The 19,716-nt window shown below is 45.7% G+C and overlaps 1 protein-coding gene across 3 annotated transcripts in view; it reads right to left on the reverse strand.

Moving 5' to 3' along the window:
• Positions 1 to 18,110, reverse strand: part of Tbl1xr1 (TBL1X receptor 1) — a 126,128-nt gene extending 108,018 nt beyond the window's left edge. Inside the window, exon 1 of one of the 3 annotated variants that reach the window (XM_021222940.2) lies at positions 17,836 to 18,110. The gene's annotated coding sequence lies outside the window, so the exon portion shown is untranslated. Of the gene's footprint in view, positions 1 to 17,346; positions 17,480 to 17,835 lie in introns of those variants that run through there. The other 2 variants (XM_005085958.4, XM_040754625.1) reach the window with 2 other exon arrangements.
• Positions 18,111 to 19,716: the final 1,606 nt, after the last annotated feature.

The following is a 19,716-nucleotide window of genomic DNA, read 5'->3' on the forward strand; positions in this document are numbered from 1 at the left end:
AATGTTCCAAAATAGAGCTTACTGAATGATCAGTTTCCCTGCCTCTGGCTTCCCTGCACACACCCATCCACTATACCCTTACATCTACAAAAATGTGTGTTTAACACAGTATTAACACACTTTTTGGAAAATAAATACAGCAATTGTTTTTATACAATTGTAACCCAAAGTAATCTACACAGGACCACACAGGCATTACTGAGTGGGTAACATTCTAAAACATACCTAAATAAACAAAAAATCAATCTCATAGAGAAAAAAAATACCACTATTACATGAAGGAATATGGACAAAACACAAACACTGCCCAGAAAAGACCTGCTGATGGGTGCTGAATAGAAATAGGGCATCTGTATCTGCCCAAAACATTTATGTTCTTTTTCCAGCTGGAAGCTGACTGGAGGCTTTACGCAAGTAGAACACTGGTGCACCCACAGGCTGAGTCCCCACAGAAGAACACACACAAATCACTTCCCAGTGGCAACACATGGACATGGGACCAAACTCAAGTGATCGATTTTAGCATCATCTCAAGACATCCACATGGACCTCATACCCTCAATAAGACAAAATGAGATAGGCACATTTAAGACCTCCCCAAGTACCCACAGCCTGAACCCAACAAAGAAAATGAGACAAATGCTTTTCAAAACAGTGAAAACGAAGAAGAAATCCTAAGACAGGAGGAGTTGAAGGAGACAGAAAATATAGCATGGAATCCTGGAGCATCAAGCAAACACCAGTAGGTAAACCAGGAAATGCAAGCAACAATTAAGGAAGGGGGATTAAATGTGCAAGGAAAAGTCATGCTACCTCTACAATTATTCTTACTCCAAACCTAAAACTCTCACAAAATAGAATAAATTCACAATACCAAACTTACACAAGTGTACATAATTATCGCACACACCTTTAATCCCAGCACTCGGGAGGCCAGCCTGGTCTACAGAGTGAGTTCCAGGACAGCCTCCAAAACAACACAGAGAAACACTGTCTCAAAAAAACACAAACAAAAGAAAAAGAAAAAAGAAAGAGAGAGAGAGAGAGAGAGAGAGAGAGAGAGAGAGAGAGAGAGAGAGAGAGAGAGAAGGAAGGAAGGAAGGAAGGAAGGAAGGAAGGAAGGAAGGAAGGAAGGAAGGAAGGAAAAAGCTGGGTGGCAGAATGAAGAGACACATAAAGAGACACATGTCACTTCCTAGTAAATGGCAATCTTAAGTGACACCCAGAGTGGACTAAAGGCACAGTCTTCCTGCTATAAATGGCTACCTACTACTTCAGTTCCCAACTGAATGAACACAACCAATTTTGTTACAACTATAGAGCCCCTTTCCCCCACTACACTGCTCAGTCTCTCAGGGACTTTCCAGGTAAAGAAACAAAGTCATCAAGTTCATATGCTGTCATGCTTCCAGTAGGTGAAGGGCCAGACTATTAGGAAGAAGTAAAGACAGCTAAGCTGCTATGAGCAAGGCTTATTCCTGATGCAGACAGGCCTGGTTTGGCTGTTCAGACAGCCCAGCTGCCCTGATGCTCTTCCCACAGGAGAGTAATTCAGTAAGAGCTCTGTATTCCACACGCCAAGGAGGCTCCTTTTTGAAGCAAACCAAAAGCTTGCTTTGGGTTTTCTCAGCACAACTCATCTGAATTCTGACTCACTACCAATTTTAGTAAGTAGATCAGAATTAACCACCACCACATCGAGGTAAAAGTAGCTAAAAGTAAACTACAAAATTTCCTCAACTTACTTCAATATAACTGGTTAGGTATTTAGCCCACCTCCTATTACTGGGAAAAATGAATATAACTTATTAATAAAGTCTAATATCTTAGCACAAATATGTCAATCTCAGTTTATCAAATATCCCACTAACCAAACACTTACAGGTCCTGTTCCAAGGTACTGTGGAGAGTCACAAGGAAGACAGAACCCATCCCTATTCTCCTCAAGTTTAAATTATGCAGGAAGGGGATGAGCGGATCAGAGATGTCTCAAGGTAAAGTGGTAACAGAAATGAGGGACCTAGAGAGGGGCACACGCTGTGGGTGGTACTTCAATGTCCATGCCAATCTCAGGGCAGAGCCTGAGATGAAGAATAAGGGAGCTAAGCAGCTGCCAGGGCTGGCCCGGCAGAAGCAGAGGGGAACGGACTGTGACATACGGTATGTGCAGGTAGGGGAGGCAGTCCTCACACACTAAGTAACTGCCCTCACTTTGGGTTGTATTTATTAACATTGTTTTTGTTTTGTGCCATAGTTTCCTGTGGCCCAGGCTCTGTAGCCACAGCAAGCCTTGAACTCCTTGATCCCCCTGTTTCCACCTATAAAGTGTCAGGATTACAGGTGTGGACCACCGTTCTCCGCCTCTTTGTTTATTGGTTGGCTTTTGGGGCCTAAGCTTCACTATGTAGCCCTGACTATTGAGGACTCACTCACTATATAGAGCAGGCTAGCTACCAGTTGCAATCCTCCTCCTGACTCTGCCTTGTTAAGATTACAGATGTGGTCCTGAGAGGAAACAGAAAGGGAAGGCACAACTCCATGGTGCCAATCAATGGCACATAAAGGTATTTTCTGCTATTATAAAAACAACACAGATTGGTGGATAACTTCAATTTATGCAAAGTCCAATACTGAAGACAAAAGATTTATAAGGGAAAAACATAACATTCCACTATATAACAAAACATTACCAAAATTAATAATCCAAATTAAAACACAATAAAAATTTTAGTGGCTAATTTCTCATAAAAAAATATTCAGCTTCAGGTAGAAAAGCAAAAACCTAAAAGAGTTAAAGAATATTTGCCGCTAAACAAGACTTGAGCAAAATGCAACATCAGGGACACTGATGCAGTAAGACAAAAAGCCTGCAGCCCTTGGGGTAATCCCAGCACCAGGAGGCAGAGGCTGGGGCAGGTGCATAACTACAAGTATGAGGCCAGGTTGTTCTACATAGCAAGTTCCAGGCCAGCCAGTACTACAGTATGGGATTCGCTCTCAAAAAAGAAAAAGGGGAGGGAACCCTGAAAAGATGGCCAGCCAAACGCCCCCAAAAGGAAAAACTCGGTAACCTCCTGAGTAGTTATGTTTCATGAGCTCTGCCATTGCTACTCAGGCAAAAGAAGAGAAGGGGGGGAGGGGAGGATGCAGAGCGGTTCCACACCCTGAATCACCCTTCTGAGCTTGTCCTTGATTGTCCATTCTACTTACACCCATGAGAAATACAAGGTAGTTTGCAAATAAAGGAAAGGAAACTAGTTTCCTGATGAGGTTGTCCTTCTGAATATGTTTCTCTTATGGGTCAATGAATAAAACATTATTCAGCCAATGAGACAGGAAGATGGGGTAGGGGGGGCTAGGAGACAAGGAGAATTCTGGGAAAGATAGGCAGAGGGAGCCCATGACAGAGTCGTGATGCTGCCAAAGGAGTAACAACATGCTGAGACATTACTGGGTAAGTCACAGCCTCTTGGCAATACATAGATTGATAGAAATGGGTTAATAATTAAGACAGAACTAGCCAATAAGAAGCCCTAGTCACCAGCTAACAGTTTAATAACTAATATAGCATCGTGTGTTTATTTGGGGCTAGGAGCTGCAGGACCAGCTGGGACAGAAAACTTTCAGTAACAGTTTACAAACTTTTCTTTATTCCAAACTCTCTCAGGAGCTTTCTTTGCAGTATCCACGCTAACAACTAAACCTTCATACAGCTTCAAACCACAGTCATCAAGTTATACCATATACACATACATTTTCATTACATTATTTGTATATACACATGATCACAAATGTATTTGGGCACAGGAGTGCCACAGGGCACATGTGCAGATCAGAGAACAAGATTGTGGAGTCATTTCTCCCACGAAACTCAAGCTATACGGGTCTTGGAGGTAAGAACTCTTACCCACTGAGCCACCTCACTGGCCCACATCATGTTTGTCCAAAGACAACAGTAAGCTATTGTCTCAGAATCGGAGGGAGCCACTTTTCAACTTGTAGAAATCATTTCTATGCCTACCAGTGTCTCCATTCACCAGATATTGGAGTCATCTGGCAAGGACACACAAGAAACAGGGCATGCAACAGGGCAGTCAGCTCTGCAGAGGAGCTGACCCAAATGGAGAGAGAGAGACTGACAAGGAATGAACTCAAAAGCACATCCATAAACAAGCACAGTCCAGCTGTGAGGGCTCACGCTACCTACATGTAGGGGCAGGAGACTACAGGAGCAACCCCTTCCTGACTGCCACACCAAGCCACAGTAGAGCAAATGCTTCCCGCTACACAGACTTCTCAGTGCAATACTAATCAATGAAGTGTTATTTATGGCAATCATTTAGTTCATTTGAAAACTGGTAGCCCTGTCTTCTCAAATGCAGATCCAATTAGGATGAAAAATCAAGAAGCTAGCTAGCTCCACTCTGACAATAAATTTGAAGATTCCAGATCCTGAAGACTCGATTAACTACAACTTCTTACCCCACCCCCTACTCCATATATCTCCAGTATCCAAGGTTTTCCATTATCTAGGAAGTGTGCATCAGTAGCTAAGGATGAGGCCGGCTTACCACCATGGGAGCTACTTCTGTTTCTTCCAACTCTGGCCCTCTCTTTTCTCCTCCAACCATCTGGCTACCACTCATAATTATGAAATGAAGACAGTCAACATTCAACAGCAGACACAGGAAGAAATAGCAGCCCCTTCCTTGACACAGTAAGTGACTGGAGAGCCAGCAGGAGATGAATTACTTGTGTAATGCACGGACTCAAGCCCTACATGCACACAGGCCACCAGAGTGTGTATGGCGGAACGAGAGCTCACATAAAGACCAGATACAAACAGCAATGCGATAGCAGCACTAGGTAAGGATTCAAATGGAAGAAGGGACTAAGGGAACCAGATTACAAAGAACAGGGGAGCAGGATCCAGTGAGGAAGACCAGATAATGGCTCAATCAGCTACAACTGGTATTCTTAGGTTTGGGTCTTTGTTTCTTTTGCCCTGGTTTGGGGAATATTCCTTGCTCAAACAGCATATCTTAAATTGCTCCCAAGCCAAAAGGAAAGACAGGTGACCCAACCTGCAAAGCAGGACAAACAAGCAGAGACTGATGATCTTATACTCTGAACACCATGATTCCAAGCAGCAAGGAACTCATTCAGCTAGACCAATCTTTTCTCTAGGCCCATATGACCTTCAAAGAGACAAGGTTCTGTGGGGACCAAGAAACCCTCAAACTACTTAGAAAGCCTCCCCAATTCAGTGTGAGCAGAGTCTGCAGTTTTTCATCAGGGGTGAAAAATGGGTAAAACAAGAGTTCTCTGGAAGACACTCCTAGGTAAGAGTACACAACTACGTCAAGGACATGCCTACAGGTATCTGTTCTAGAAATAAGTGACTCCCAAGACAGAACTTCCAGAGAAAGCCAAGCATGGTGGCTCACCTATGACGCCAGCACTCATGAGACTGAGGTAGGAAGATCACGAGCTCAAGGCTAGCCTGGGCTACATAAGAAAGTCAAGGACATGGCACAATAAATGTGGTCATGATTTGTCCACGTTCTATGATGCAGAATGTCAACTTTTTTCCTATTCTCAATACTGATTCTAAACTCATAAACATAAAGAATTATATTTCTACATTACTTTAAATCCACAGTTCCCAAGTTCAATGAATTAGTAATAAAATAATTATGAAATATTACAATCAATGTATAGTTTTATAACGAATGGTCACAGGTCAGGAAGAAATGTGCTGGTATGACTGGGAAACTTTCTCCCTGCTTGCTCACTTCCATAGTACTGGAAGTCGCTTCAAAGGCTGCTGGAGAAGAAAGGTCACCAACAGTCTTACCCAGGTGTGAACTCTGTGAGCTACAGTAACAACTAGCCTGGTTAAGATGGACCCATGGGGCCAATGATGACACATTATGTTACGAGGGTAGCCAACAGCATTTTCTCTTTTCTTTTTTCTTAGATTTAAGGCCAGTTCCACAGGAAGAAACTTTTGCCTAGCACTCTAAGTTTGGCCAAGAACCTATGACTCCAGAGTTCTAAACCCCAGGGGTGACATTACTAAATGGACATAATAATAAATCACCTCTAGATATACATACCTGTACCCACATGTTAGTACAGCTCTCAGTCCTCATCAGACAAGCTTCTTTGTGCAGTGGATGACGGTTAATGCACAAATGGTCAAAGTACAGACACGATCTGTAGAGTGCTCAGTCACACATGAGTTCCCAAGGACAGGGAACATCAAGGAAGAGTGGGTAGGGAAAGACTTTAAGACCCAGAGGTCCATGAGGACTAAGCCAAACAGTGTCTTCTAAACATGGCAGGACCTCATAAATGCTCAGCAGCTGTAGTTGCTTAACAACTGTGTAATTATCAATGCCAGTCAACATTCCAGTATAGAAGGGCAAGGGGCTCATTACACCCCACCCCTACCTAAGTTGATAATGACAGTTGATGGCTTCTGGGAGGGAGAGAAAAAGAGTAAGTTTTATTTAAGGGTAAGTCAATCATATTCTAACGGATGACCCCACAACAATGTGAATATGGGCAGCAGAAATTGGACTGGGTAGAGTTTTTAAAAATTAATTTAAAAAGAGAGAAAAAATGAAGTTGGGAGGGGGGTAAAATAGTTAGATCCAGAAGATGATGGGTACAGAAATAAGGGGGAGGGAGTGCAATTAAAATACAATGTAAAATACTATGATGAAATAAAGTAAACTTCAAAGGGGAAAAAGAGGGTCTTTTTCCTGGGGGAAGGGTGATAAATGTTCTGTGTGTACAAAGGCCAGCACATGCATGAGGGGAAGAGAGGTCAATACTGGGCATCTCCCCTGGCTGCTCGCTATCATTTTCAAAGACAGAATAGTGTTCTCACTAAACAAGGACAGCAGGGAGAAGGCCAGACTGGCTTGACCAGCAGGCTCCAGGGATCCTCCTGATTCTGACTCAATACTAGGATTCTGGCACAGCTTTTTATGTGAGCTTGAGAGATCCAGACTCAGCTCACTCATGCTTGCATAGCAAACATTGTCTTGACTGCACCACCTCCCCAGTCAGCTTAAACAATATTTTTAAACTAGACATTAAGATAGCACACACCTGTAATCCCAGCAGCTGAGGAGCCTGAAATAATTTCAGGCTACAGAGTTCCAGCCCAGCCATGGCTACAGAGCAAGACCCATAGCAAGACATTTTATTTAAAACAATAAAATAAAAATAAAGAAATATTCTTAAAAGGGAAAAAAAGCAAGACATGGTGACCACACCCATAGTCCCAATACCTGGGAAAACTTCCTTGAATTCAAGACCAACCTGGGATACAGAATAAGATTCCTTCTCAGGCAATGATTTTTAAAAAGACAAACAAAGGCTGCCAAGATAGCTCAGTAGGCAAAGGTGCTTGCCAGGTACCTAGTTCCATGCCTGGAAATCATGAAAATAACGAAGGAGCCAACTCCACAAAGTTGTCCTCTCACCTCAAAATGCACTCAGTGGAGCTCATTCTCTATCTGACAGAGAGAGGAGAAGGTTTTCTAAAGAAACAGGAGAAGGACAGAAAATGACTACAGCACCTGTTACCAGTTACGTGCTAACTCAGCTACTTCTGCACACAGCCCATGTTTCATCCAGTTTTCAATGATTATCAATCACACCGGTTTTCATGAAATTAACATATACCCTGGAAATGAATGGAGAAAGCAGTGCAGCTTACCTCCTAAGATAGCAATCTTCTTAAAACATCTGTGTTACCAAACTCAATTATTTGGGGCATCATACCCCATAATCTCAGCGCTTGGGAAAGAATAGCAAGTGTTCAAGGTCAACCTCTACCACATATCAATGTACAAGCCAGCATGAGCCACATGAGAACCCACCTCAATATATAATTAAATGAATGAATGAATGAATTTTCAGACAATCAACAAAAAAGCCTACATATTTCAAACACAGAACAACTCTACACAGCCTAATCTTATTCTAAAGTGAGCCATAAGCAAGAATGAACAGTCACCAAACACCTTCCTTCTCAGCTCTGCAGCGACAACTTCTGCTGATCCCCAGAGGCCAGAAGGCTGGGAAGATGGCTTGCTGCAGAGCAGGGTCCACTGCCAGTGCCCACATTAGGTGGCTCACGATCACATATGACTACGAATCCAAGGTCCCGACATCATTCCCTGACTTGAGAGGACACTGTGCTCACATGTACAAACCTACACTCAGCACACAAACACAAAATTTTTCAAAAAAGATTTTTAATTTCTAAAGGCCAGAAGACAGCCACTAGCATTAAATGAGGAACTCCTCTTTGTCAGGTCCCATACTAACTACTTTACATACATTCTGATTTCAGTCCTCCCAACCAAAAGATTTATTTCTACATTCAGATGAAGAAACCAACTGTAACAGTCACATGATCTCACAAAACCATCCAAGATAAATAGGAGTGACAGGAATCTTCACACTGTAGCATGCCACAGAAGGCTGCTGCCAGTTCAGGCAGACCCTAGCCAGGCTCCAGTTGCTGCCAGAGAGGGCCCTGCCATGGGGAGACTGACAGCTCATCAGTGTAGCAGACTTCAGCATGAAAGAGAACAGGGCATGCAATGGCTCCAGCTAAAGCTGAAAATGAGGTACACAAATAACTGGAAGGCAAGCCCCTGCAGCAGTAACCTAAATTACCGATGGATAAATACAAGTGACACAATTTTAAGTGGTACCAATTGCAACCAAAATCAGAAAAGGAATCTAATGTTTCCATGTAGTCAATACATGTCATAGTATGATACACCCAGAATCCACACAGTAACTTAATTCCTACCAAACCAGAGATTATCATAATCACTAAAGTTAACTACCAGCCTAGGAAAACCTGCTTTCAACTGTTCCTCAACCCTGACAAGAAAGTACCTTTGAAATAAATTACTTAGGTCTTTCTGAACAACTAGAACTTATTTCTAATTATCAACTTTAAACAGGACTCAAAAATCACAGATTCATCAATGGCCTAATGACCCAGCTACAATAAATACCAACATACAGTATAATGATACTGGTCTTTAATCTCAGCATCTATGAAGCAAAGACAAGTGGATTTCTGTAAGTTCAAGGCCAGTCTGGTCAACAAGTTCCAAGTTAGTCAGAGCTGTATATAAGACTGTCTCAAAAACAAGAAAACTCAACAACAACAAAAAAAAAATTCCAACACATTTCATCATATAACAACTCTGATTCTATCAACGAATCTGAGGAATAAATATGAAGTGCTATCAGAAATAAATGACTCTAGCTCTTTCAGAATAGGGGAAAGAAGGAAGAAAATAGTAGTTCTGTCACCTTAAAAGGTCGCTTGTTTTGAGGTAACGACTCACCATACACACCAGGAATGTCTTGAACTGGCAATCCCTCCTGCCTATGCCTTCTGAATTTTCAAATTGTAGGCATGAGGTATCATGCCTGGGTCTTCCCTCTTCTAATTATCCAAATTAAAAGATTAATTTTTTCATTTTTATTTTTATTTTTGAGACAAAGTCTGAATGGCTTTGTAGACCATGCTAACTTTGAACTTAGAGATCCACATGCCTCTGCCTTCCTCATACCGTTCCACCTAGCCTGAAAGATTAAATACATGCTTAAGAGCTGGTAAAATGGCTCAGCATGTAACTATCAGCCTCAGGACCTGAATTCCATCCCTAAGACCCACATGGTTGTCCTCTGACCTCCACACTGTGTATCAAGACCCACATAAGGTGTACCACCCCCAGTAACTAAATACATATTTAGATAATTTTACAAAAGTCTGAGCTGGACAAGGTGATACATGCCTATAACCCCAGCATTTAGGAGGCTGAAGAATGTAACACTTCAAGGCCGTCCTCAGCTATGTAACAAAACCAGCTGGACTAACATGAAACTGTTTCAAAAAATATAAAATAAGTAGCAACCTTGTAGTTAGTTGGCAAATGGCTCGCAGTGGAAGGACAAAACTGTTGCAAGTTGTCCTAAGACCTCCATAGTATACCACACCCGCCCACCCCCACACACACAAACCTAATAAATGTTTCATTTTCGTTTGCTTTGTTTTTTTTTTTGTTTTTCAAGACAGGATTTCTCTGTAAACCAGGCTGGCCTCTGCCTCCAGAGCCCTGGGATTAAAGGCATGCACCACCACTGCCCAGCAATGTCTAATATGTTTAATTGACAGCCTTCACATTTCAACACAGAAGTAACAAACTGAGCATACTAACTCATAATTATGAGTTGAATGAGTGAGAAAACCTTAGGTAGTATATCACTTCATTACCTGAATATAAATTTACAGAAGCTAAATGTTTTTCCCACTGTAACCACAGGTTTTAGCTTTTGAGGTTTTTGGTTTGGTTTGGTTTTCTTTTTTTGGGGGGGGGGGATATAATCATCTGTTGACTTCAATCCACAGCACTGTGAATAAATAAATAAATAATGTTTAAGAAGGCTGGCAAGCTACCACATGGGCAAATTGGCATTTGTCAATAAGGCTGAGACCTGAATACAACATGCGGAAGTACCAGAGTGGAAGGAGAAAACTGACTTCCCGGAAATCAATCTCCTCAGTCATGCAGTAGCTGTGGGAACACACACACCATAAAAGTAAAAAATAATAACAGTTCTAATTAAAAACCAAAATAAATGTGTTGGCTTAGCACCGGATCCATATTAAAATGCTGCCACAGTTCAAGCAAACACAGAGTAATAACCAAAGCACAGTCTGTAAACCTCTCAAACCTTCTGAGTCAATGATTACCTCTTCACAACACTCTACCTTCTAGAACACCGAGGAAAGAAAAAAACACTTTGACCCCAGAACAAAAACAGATAGAACCCAAATGGTGGCCTAACAAGCATGAGGCCCGGGGGTCCATCCCAGCATTGCACAAATAGAACATTTGGTACCCTCTTGCAATCCTAGCACTCAGAAGGTGGAAGCCAACTTAGAAGTTCAAGATCGTCCTCAGCTAGACATCCAGATGGAGGCTATCCTGGAACTACACAGAATTCTCTCTCTGTTTCTGTCTCTGTCTCTGTCTGTCTCTGTCTCTGTCTCTCTCTCTCTCTCTCTCTCACTCACACACACACACACACACACACACACACACACACATATACAGAGAGAGAGAGAGAGAAGCAAAGAAGGAACAGGAACGAAGGAAGAAACAAAGGAAAAGATAAAATAATACAGATTAACATCTAACTCCTAAAAAGTAAAACCATTATACTAACTAAAAATAATTTACTTAAAATATAGAGAAACCTAGACGTTGGTGGTGCATGCCTTTAATCCCAGCACTTGGGAGGCAGAGGCAGGCAGATCTCTGTGAGTTCAAGACCAGCCTGGTCTACAAAAGCTAGTTCCAGGACAGTCTCCAAAACCACAGAGAAAACCTGTCTTGAAAAACCAAAAGAAAAAGATAATAATAAAATAAATTGTAGAGAAAGAGCCAGGCACGGTGTCACATCCTATAATCCCATTATTTAGGAGACAGGCAGAAGGATCAGAGTTCAAAGTCAGCCTGGGTTATATGTATGAGACCCTGGGCATGGTGGGAGGAGATCAAGTATGAACACTCAGAGTACAATTTCACATAATTACTGGAGCCAGACCTGGTGGACACAATGTGCAACCCAAGTAGTTAGGAGGCCAAGACAGGAAGGTCAGAGGTCAAGGTCAAACAGCACTACACGGTATTACCCTGTCTCTAACCCACAGGAAGAAAATAAAACAACACTCTATTAAGATGCTGAGATGATCATCTCCTTTAGGAAACCCAGGGAGGAGGAGGCTACACACAAGAGAAGGACTCCACAGTTCACCTGGCTGGTGCCCCTTAAGCCCAGACTTTGCAGTTTCTTCCTTACCTGGGCACTCCAGGCTCTAGGGCATGCCTTGTGTTCATTTTGAGCTACAGTTTCAAAGCAGCATTCAACTCATTTTGTTCAACTCAAAATCATGCTGGAAAGCACACATTTTTAAACTCTAAATTAAACATTTTGAAAGGACATAACATCAAATTAGTTGCCTTAAGAGTCAATTACCCTGGTGGGTTAGAATGAATACAGCATCATCTTGCCATAAAAACCTTCGGAGGGGAGATGGCTAAGAAAGCGGTCTTCCGGTAGATTAAACTCACACTAAATACACAGACCTATGCTGAATGTTAATATGTTAAAAGTGGTGGCTCAAATCAAGCTCCAGTGTTCATCAGAATATTATTACCAAAACAAGGACAAGAACGCAATTTTATTTAGGTACACGACTGAGGAAAGCCAGGCTGAGTTAGAAAGCCCCAGAGAAAAGTATCAGTTCCAGTGGAGTGTGGGAGTGACTCTCAGGAAGCAGAGACAGAATGGCTGCAAGTTCCTGGTCACAGGAGGACACGCACAAAAACAAAGCCAGGAGGTGGTGGCTCACTCCTTTAATCCCAGCACTCCAGGTGCAGAAGCAACTCTTCAAGTTCCAGGCCAGCCTGGTCTCCAGAGCAGCCAGGGATACAAAGAGAAACCCCGGCTCGAAAATCAAAACAAACAGGGGAACCAGAAAAGAAATGACCATAAGGGACATCTAGAGAGCAGTCCTTTACATCTTAAGGAACCAACAACTGGAGCACACCTTGAACAGCAACACTGCAGATTAAGGCCAGCCTCAGAGACTCTCAGTTCATAGGAAGCCTGGGCTACATGAGAGCCTGTCTCAACATACACCAATTCCAAAATCTAAACCATCATACCTAGCAAACACACAGGTTAAACATCCCTAATCAGAAAACCCAATCTGAAAAGCTCCGAAAATCCAAAAATTTCTACCCAGGCCCAAACACAAACTCCACTCCAACTTGGGTTATTAAGTTATGTGGAGTAATGGCAAAAGCAGGCAACACTAAGTATGAAACCTTTTTAGACTATGGTACAAGGTGTACTTGAAACAAAAATGACCTTCAGGCTCAGACTCGGATCCCAGCCTCAAGATTCCACGATGCACATGCTAAAATCCTAAGGAAAAAAATTCAAAACACCTCTGGGTCCCAGACATTTCGGACAAGAAACAGTTAGTGTGTACACTTGGATAAAGTGGAGAAGGTTACACAATTCCTAACTGGAGTCACTTCTCCCTTAACCCTGCAGCCAGTATTGCAGTTAAAAGGACAAACTAGCCATTTTCACTAATCACTATGAATGGATTGAGCTTTTCTCCTCATCCACTCCAGCAGCATTAAAAGTGCAGCAACACCCCCGTGTCTGTAACACTCCTAGAAGTCTAAGTCAGAAAGACTGGCCCATCAATGCAACAAGTTTAACATGTCTTACACAAACAACGCATTCTCACATGATTCTCCAAGGAAAACAGGTCTTCCCTTCAGAGGCACAAAATAAGCAACAGAGAGGGAAGGGGACTGTCACATACATTAAATGCAATGGAATCAGAGAAGAACATGTCAGGACTGCAAAAGAGACTCGAAATGTGGGAGTGAAACTAGACAAAAAAAGAAAGACAATACCCACAGGGAAGAAGGGAAGGAAGAACATGGAGAAGCCAAAGCAGTAACAAACAGTAACTGCGGGATCTGAGAGGCCGGTCAGAGTCCAGCTGGAGGAGAAGACATGGAAAGTGGAACAGGTGGAAAGAACCCTAACCACCAGCCCATGAACTCAGTCCAGTTGGCAAGAGCTTATCCAGGGGGACCTAAGTGACCAAAACCAGTAGAAATCACAGAGTCAATGGTTACATTAGATAAGAGAAGAAATCTGTTCAGAAAACAGGAGCATTAGTTAATGCAAAGACCAAGCCTACAACACTCCCACATTCCTCAACTTCCTGTGGCCTCGATGCTAGGAGACACCGTGTTCAAGTCTCTGCTCCTGCCCCTCACTACCCGAGCCTCTGTTCCTCAGTTAAATCCAGGGTGCCAGCTGCTCAAATGGCCACAAGAACTTGTCAAAGCACCAGTCCAGTCATGACAGACAGACAGGTGACAAACAGCACTAGAGCACTGAGAAGAAAGTGGTAAAAGCAGTTCCGGGACTGAGACCTGACCAAGTGTCCTAAGGAAAGCTGCCTCACAGCTGAAGACAAGGACTGCAGACTCAAAACTCGTCAAGACCTGAGGGGAGAAAAACACCACCGGTAAGACAGACAAGTTCTGCCAGACTCAAACACTTCAAAACTTGATCATGCCTCCAATGGAACACAGATTTGAAGCCAAGACCAAGTGCAGAAGGAACCACCACCAAGGTATGGGAAACCCACGCCTATAACCACACCAGTCAAGGAAATGGACAAGCCCAGAAAGCATTGACAATAGTCTAAATCTTCATGAGCAAGCCTCAGTCACAACTTTGAGACTAAATAATGCTAAGTTTATTTCAAGACTGTTGCCCAGAAACTCAGGAAATAGACCTGCTGAGGGCTTTATGTGATATTATGGTCCTCCTCCCCAGGAGTAACAAAATGAAAACGCAATACAAAGAAACCACCTCACAACCAAAGGCATGTCTTGACACTGAGGCAAGGCAAACTCTGTTCTGAGCACCACACATACACCAACTCCATTGTCTTAACTATGATACAAGGGGGAAAACATAAGTGACAGCACTAGTACTACCCTCAAGGTCAGGGGAATTTAAGGGACAAAGAACCAAAAGGATCCTTGTTCATACCACTGCACTTACAACACACACAGGACCTTTCACAAGTTTTCAGAAATGCACACTTCTAAAGACAGCTGGTCACACTCTGCTTTGCTTTCCATTTTTAATTTTCTCTTTCTGCACCAGTATTTGGAGAGGCTGCCTTTACTATTAGGGAAAAAAAGCAACTAACAAGACACTACATCTCAGCAGACAGTTCAGGTCGAGCACTTATGCACAATGGCAGGACTCCTGGACTATTCATCCACCATGCCATGCCCTGACAGAGGTCCTGCGAGCTACAGTCCCAATTAGAAACCCAAGGTCTGTCATCAGGAAATCGGAAATGCCAACAAAGCAGTAGGGAATGTGTCATAAACGGTCATCTAGAAAGTGTGGAGGAGGGGTCAGAAGGACCTGAGTGGAGTCCCTCTTCCAGGCCTAATCAGAATCTCTCCCATCAAAGAAAGCCAACACTACAGACTGACCACGGGACCAGTCTAAATGGCAGGCTTCACCTCACACCTTCTGGAGGTGGCTCAGAGTCCCTTCCTCTAGCCCTCTGGTAAAAGGGCGATAAATTGTGTTATGACACCAAAGGCGGTTGGGCAGTGAAACCTCCTGAGCATCAGCTCTCTACAGTTTCTGTTGGTGGCAGTTCCTCGGGCCTTGTTACACAGCCAGCCACAGGGGAAGGAAGGTCTGAGGACAAAATGTAAATGTCTGCTGTTCAATGCCTTCTTCTTCCCACTTCAGGGAGGTACACCCTAAATGTTATTTCTGAAAATGAGTCAAATCTCCATGTACCAGAAAAAATCCTAACCAGTGCCAAGGTTTCTTCTTCCACCTCTCCAGAGTTCCAATGCATTTCTCTCTGTTGGCTTTTATATAGGCAACAAACCTAACAAATTGTTGCAACTTACTTCATCTAAATGTGCTCAATCTCCACAGTCACATTCCATGGAGAAAGTGTGTGAGGAAACTCATTTGTACACAGCCTCTGACCACACTGTAGTTAAGACTTCATCACCACAAGTGAACTAGCACATTTACTCAACAGGCTGAAGCTCCAAAGGTCTACCTGGCACACACCCTTTCTATCAGAAACTCCATGTTTATACAGCAGGAGTTACCCTTTCTGCTCAAGGGGTTCAAAGCTTCCCAATTCATGGGAAGCATTTCTTCCTTGTTGTCTTGGCATACAGGTATCTTGATAATCAATCTTGCAAAACTCTTAACTAGATAGACTCCAAGTATCAAAGGGGTGCTTACTTGGGCATATGTAAAAAGTTCAACAAAAGTCAACACAAAATATAATCTCATGGCTGGGCTGTAGCTCAGTGGCAGAGCACTTGCTGTAGGCTCAATTCCCAATATTTGCCCCCAAAACACATCCAAATTAACAAACTACTCCATCTCGTATGTCAATAACATGCACAGGTTAGAAGTGTGCTTCAAACCGAGGGTAAGGAGTTAATTAAGTTAATGTTGTGGGGAAAGAAAACAGTGAGATCTGACTCTATTCATTAAACTACAGGGAAGAGGGAAGGTGACTGGAGTGTTTAATGTTTGTGATTACAGACTTCGTGCCTTGCAGGACAGCAAAACTAAGACAGAAATCTACTAAAGCAGCAGAGAAGCCTCGACTTAGCTGCACTCCGGGCCTGCCCGCCTAACTCCTTCCAGGCACGTTTTCCTCCTGCCACCCCTCCCCCATAGGTAAATGCCAACTGTTTCTAGAACTCTCAATGATAATTTGGGAAGCTTGCCATTAACTCCCACGGTTCAATCCAATTGATACACAATGTTTCTGTGCAGACAAAGATGCCCTACTTCATCAGACTATAAACTTATTAAAGTGCTGAGAACATACAGTCCCAGGAAGTCGGGATTACTGAAGTACTCCAATAAGCATGGCTCTTATTAAACAAAAATGAACACGAATCCCACAGGGAAACCCCAAACTCACTCACTACCTTCAACAGGCCATCGAGACACTTAGTGCAAGTCATTTTAGCTAAATCAGATGCTAAGGCCAAGTGATTCGGGGAGAAGAGGAAAAAGATGTTAGCTTACATTGGTGGGGGTGCATTCAGTTTTAAGAGTCAAGCTAAAACTAACGCACCATTTCACCCACCATATTTTACTAACATGTTTAGACCAGCCTAAGGTTCTTATATGGGAAACAAGAAAGTCAACAGTAAACTTCCCTAATTAACTGTAAATGGCATAGGTAGGAAAACCCTTCACCCTGGGTCTTGTGAAGTTCAAGGAGAAATCTCCAGTCTGAGGAAAAGTCATGTTGAGCTACGTTCCAACACTTCTGTGTGATCACCAAATTATTTCCAGTGTTTGGTAACCCAACAAAGAGAGAGTGTCTTAAAAGCCACCCAATCCAAATGTTACACGGAACAGACCATTTTCATAACCTAAATTTAATCCAAACTGAGAACTTCCAAAATTACCGAACACTCTGAAACATGCAATGGCTCGCCTCGAGCTGCCGTTCAACATGGAATATTACACTTAAATGAAAGTCTGCCCTGTTCCAAAAAAAAAAAAAAAGACATCGGTTGCAAAGAGGAAGTCACCCAGCAAACACTTACAACCTGGCCTCTACACTGTCAGAAGATAATGTGACTTGTGTGCCACCCCGAAACTTACCAGGAAGCTGGCAATAAGTTTGCCAACTGTATACACTTCTGACCCAACTTTACCGAGACTGTGGCCGGGGCCTCCTTTTGGAGAGACCACAGACACAAGGTGCCCACACGCGCGTCCCGAGTGAGCGAGACCTGGCCGCGCCCCTCCCCCGCCCGCGCCCCAACAGCCGCCCGCAGCCCCCGCCGCTGCCCCGGGGTCTCCGCGCGGCGCGGCCCAGAGGAGAGCGCGACCGGGTGACTGCAGCCCGCGCGCCCCAGCGCGGACCGGCGCCCATCCCAAGCCCAGCCCGCTCCCCCGCTAAGCGAGCTTCGAGCGACTGCGGCCCCGCATCCAGCCTGCGCCCCCCCCCACGCCCGCTCGCCCAGGCGAGCGCCTCCCGCAGCCCGGCCACCCGGACCCGGGAGGGGGGGGGCAGCACGTGAGCGCCGCCGCCCCTCCCCCGCACCCAGGCCAAGTTCGCAGCGCCCGCCGCCCCGGGCCCGCGCTCACCTGCTTGGCGACGCTGTCCCCTCCCGGACGCGCGGCGCTCCCCTCCTGGCCGCCGTGGGCACCCTGAGGCGCCCTGGGGTGCAGGCGCTGACAGCCGGGCGGCGGGTCCGGCGGGGGAGGGGCGCGGGGGCAGGGCGCAGCACCGAGGCAGGAGGGGAGCTGTTACTAAGGGAGAGAGCCAAGCGCGCGAGCGGCCAACGGCTCCGGCTCGGCACCGGGGAGCGCGGGGACCAGCCAGGCACAAATGAGCTCCGGGACCGCGGCGGCGGCGGCGGCGGCGGCGGCCGCGCAGCAAAACAAACCCGAGCGGCCTGCGCCCGGCGCGCGGGGAGGGAGGAGGGAGCGAGGAGGGGGAGGGGACGGAGGGGGGAGGGGAAGAGGACCCGCGGAGGGGGAGGGGAGGGGCGCCGGGAGGGGGAGGGGAGGAAGTCAGGAGGACCCAGGAGGGGGAGGGGAGCCTGGGAGGAGGAAGGGAGGGGGAGGGGAGCCTGGAGGAGGAAGGGAGGGGGAGGGGAGCCTGGAGGAGGAAGGGAGGGGGAGGGGAGCCTGGAGGAGGAAGGGAGGGGGAGGGGAGCCTGGAGGAGGAAGGGAGGGGGAGGGGAGCCTGGAAGAGGGGTGGGGAAAGAGAACGTGGAGGGGGGAAGGGAGCCTGGAGGAAGAGAGGCGAGGGGGAAGGGAGCCTGAGCCTGGGAGGGGGAGGGGAGCCTCGAGAGGGAGGGAGGATAAGGGGAGGGGCTCTGGGGGGGAAGGGGACGAGCCGGAGGGGCGGGGCCCCAACGGAGGCAGCGAGGCGGTGGGGGTGGCGGGGCGGTGGGGGTGGCGGGGCGGTGGGGGTGGCGGGGCGGTGGGGGTGGCGGGGCGGTGGGGGTGGCGGGGCGGTGGGGGTGGCGGCCGGCTGGCGGCTGCACTCTCCGCTTCCTCACTTGTTCTGCTTTCCCTCCACCCACCCTCCCTCGCTCGCTCGCTGGCGGCGCTGGGGGGTTGGGCTCCCGGAGCACATTGGCTCCAAAGCCCGCAGCCCGGGCTGTCCCGCGCGGACTGGGTGGCGCTCGGGTCCCCTCGCCCTGGGCAGCTCTGCGAGCCACGGGCCTCCTGATTCCCGGAGGCAGGGGGCCGGTGAAGGAACGCGGCGGGCGCGGGCTCCGGATGGACATCGCGTGCAAAGCGTCGCACACTCCGTGGCGTGTAAACACGCCCGCTCGGAAGTGTACCTGGAAAGGTGCTTCGTCTGCAGGGACAGAGTTGCAGGATGGGACCCGAGCACCGCGCGTGGGGGAGGCGCGCGCGCGGAGAGAGGGGTTTGGTGCTAATGCAAAGCTGTAATTGAAGTTGGTGTGCGCAAATGTGCGACTTGTCTTCTGGGTCACTTGGGAAGGTTTGGTCGATCAGTTCACATTGCGCAAAAATAAAGCCATAAACTGAATGAATGTTCACGAAGTATGCACCGGGGTGTGGCATCTACCGGAGTTTATCTCTTACTTTCTGGATGCATGGGGCACGTGAAGACGGTTTCTGAAATACACTTCGGCTACCCCAGTGTCACAATGTGATTGGGGGAGTGCGGAGGACTTGTGTTTTATTTAAGAAAAACATTTTTAAACACTGTGTTGACTTTCCTGAGCTTTGCAGAAACCTGGAGCGTGAGAAACAGCCTTCCTCCTAATTTTAATATATAAGTTGAAGACCTGCTTTTCAGTTACTATATCTTTAAAATTATTTTCCAACCTTCTTAGGTGAGAGGTTTTGGTTTCAAATTATCGAAATGTCTGTGTGTGTGTGTGTGTGTGTGTGTGTGTGTGTGTGTGTGTGTGTGTGTGTGTGTAAATATTCTTGTCCAGCACTGGTCTTCCTTTAGTTTTTCAAAGTATCGTTTGAAGTAGC

The sequence above is a fragment of the Mesocricetus auratus genome, unplaced genomic scaffold (genome assembly GCF_017639785.1).
Source record: "Mesocricetus auratus isolate SY011 unplaced genomic scaffold, BCM_Maur_2.0 Super-Scaffold_100011, whole genome shotgun sequence".
NCBI classification, from domain to species: domain Eukaryota; kingdom Metazoa; phylum Chordata; class Mammalia; order Rodentia; family Cricetidae; genus Mesocricetus; species Mesocricetus auratus.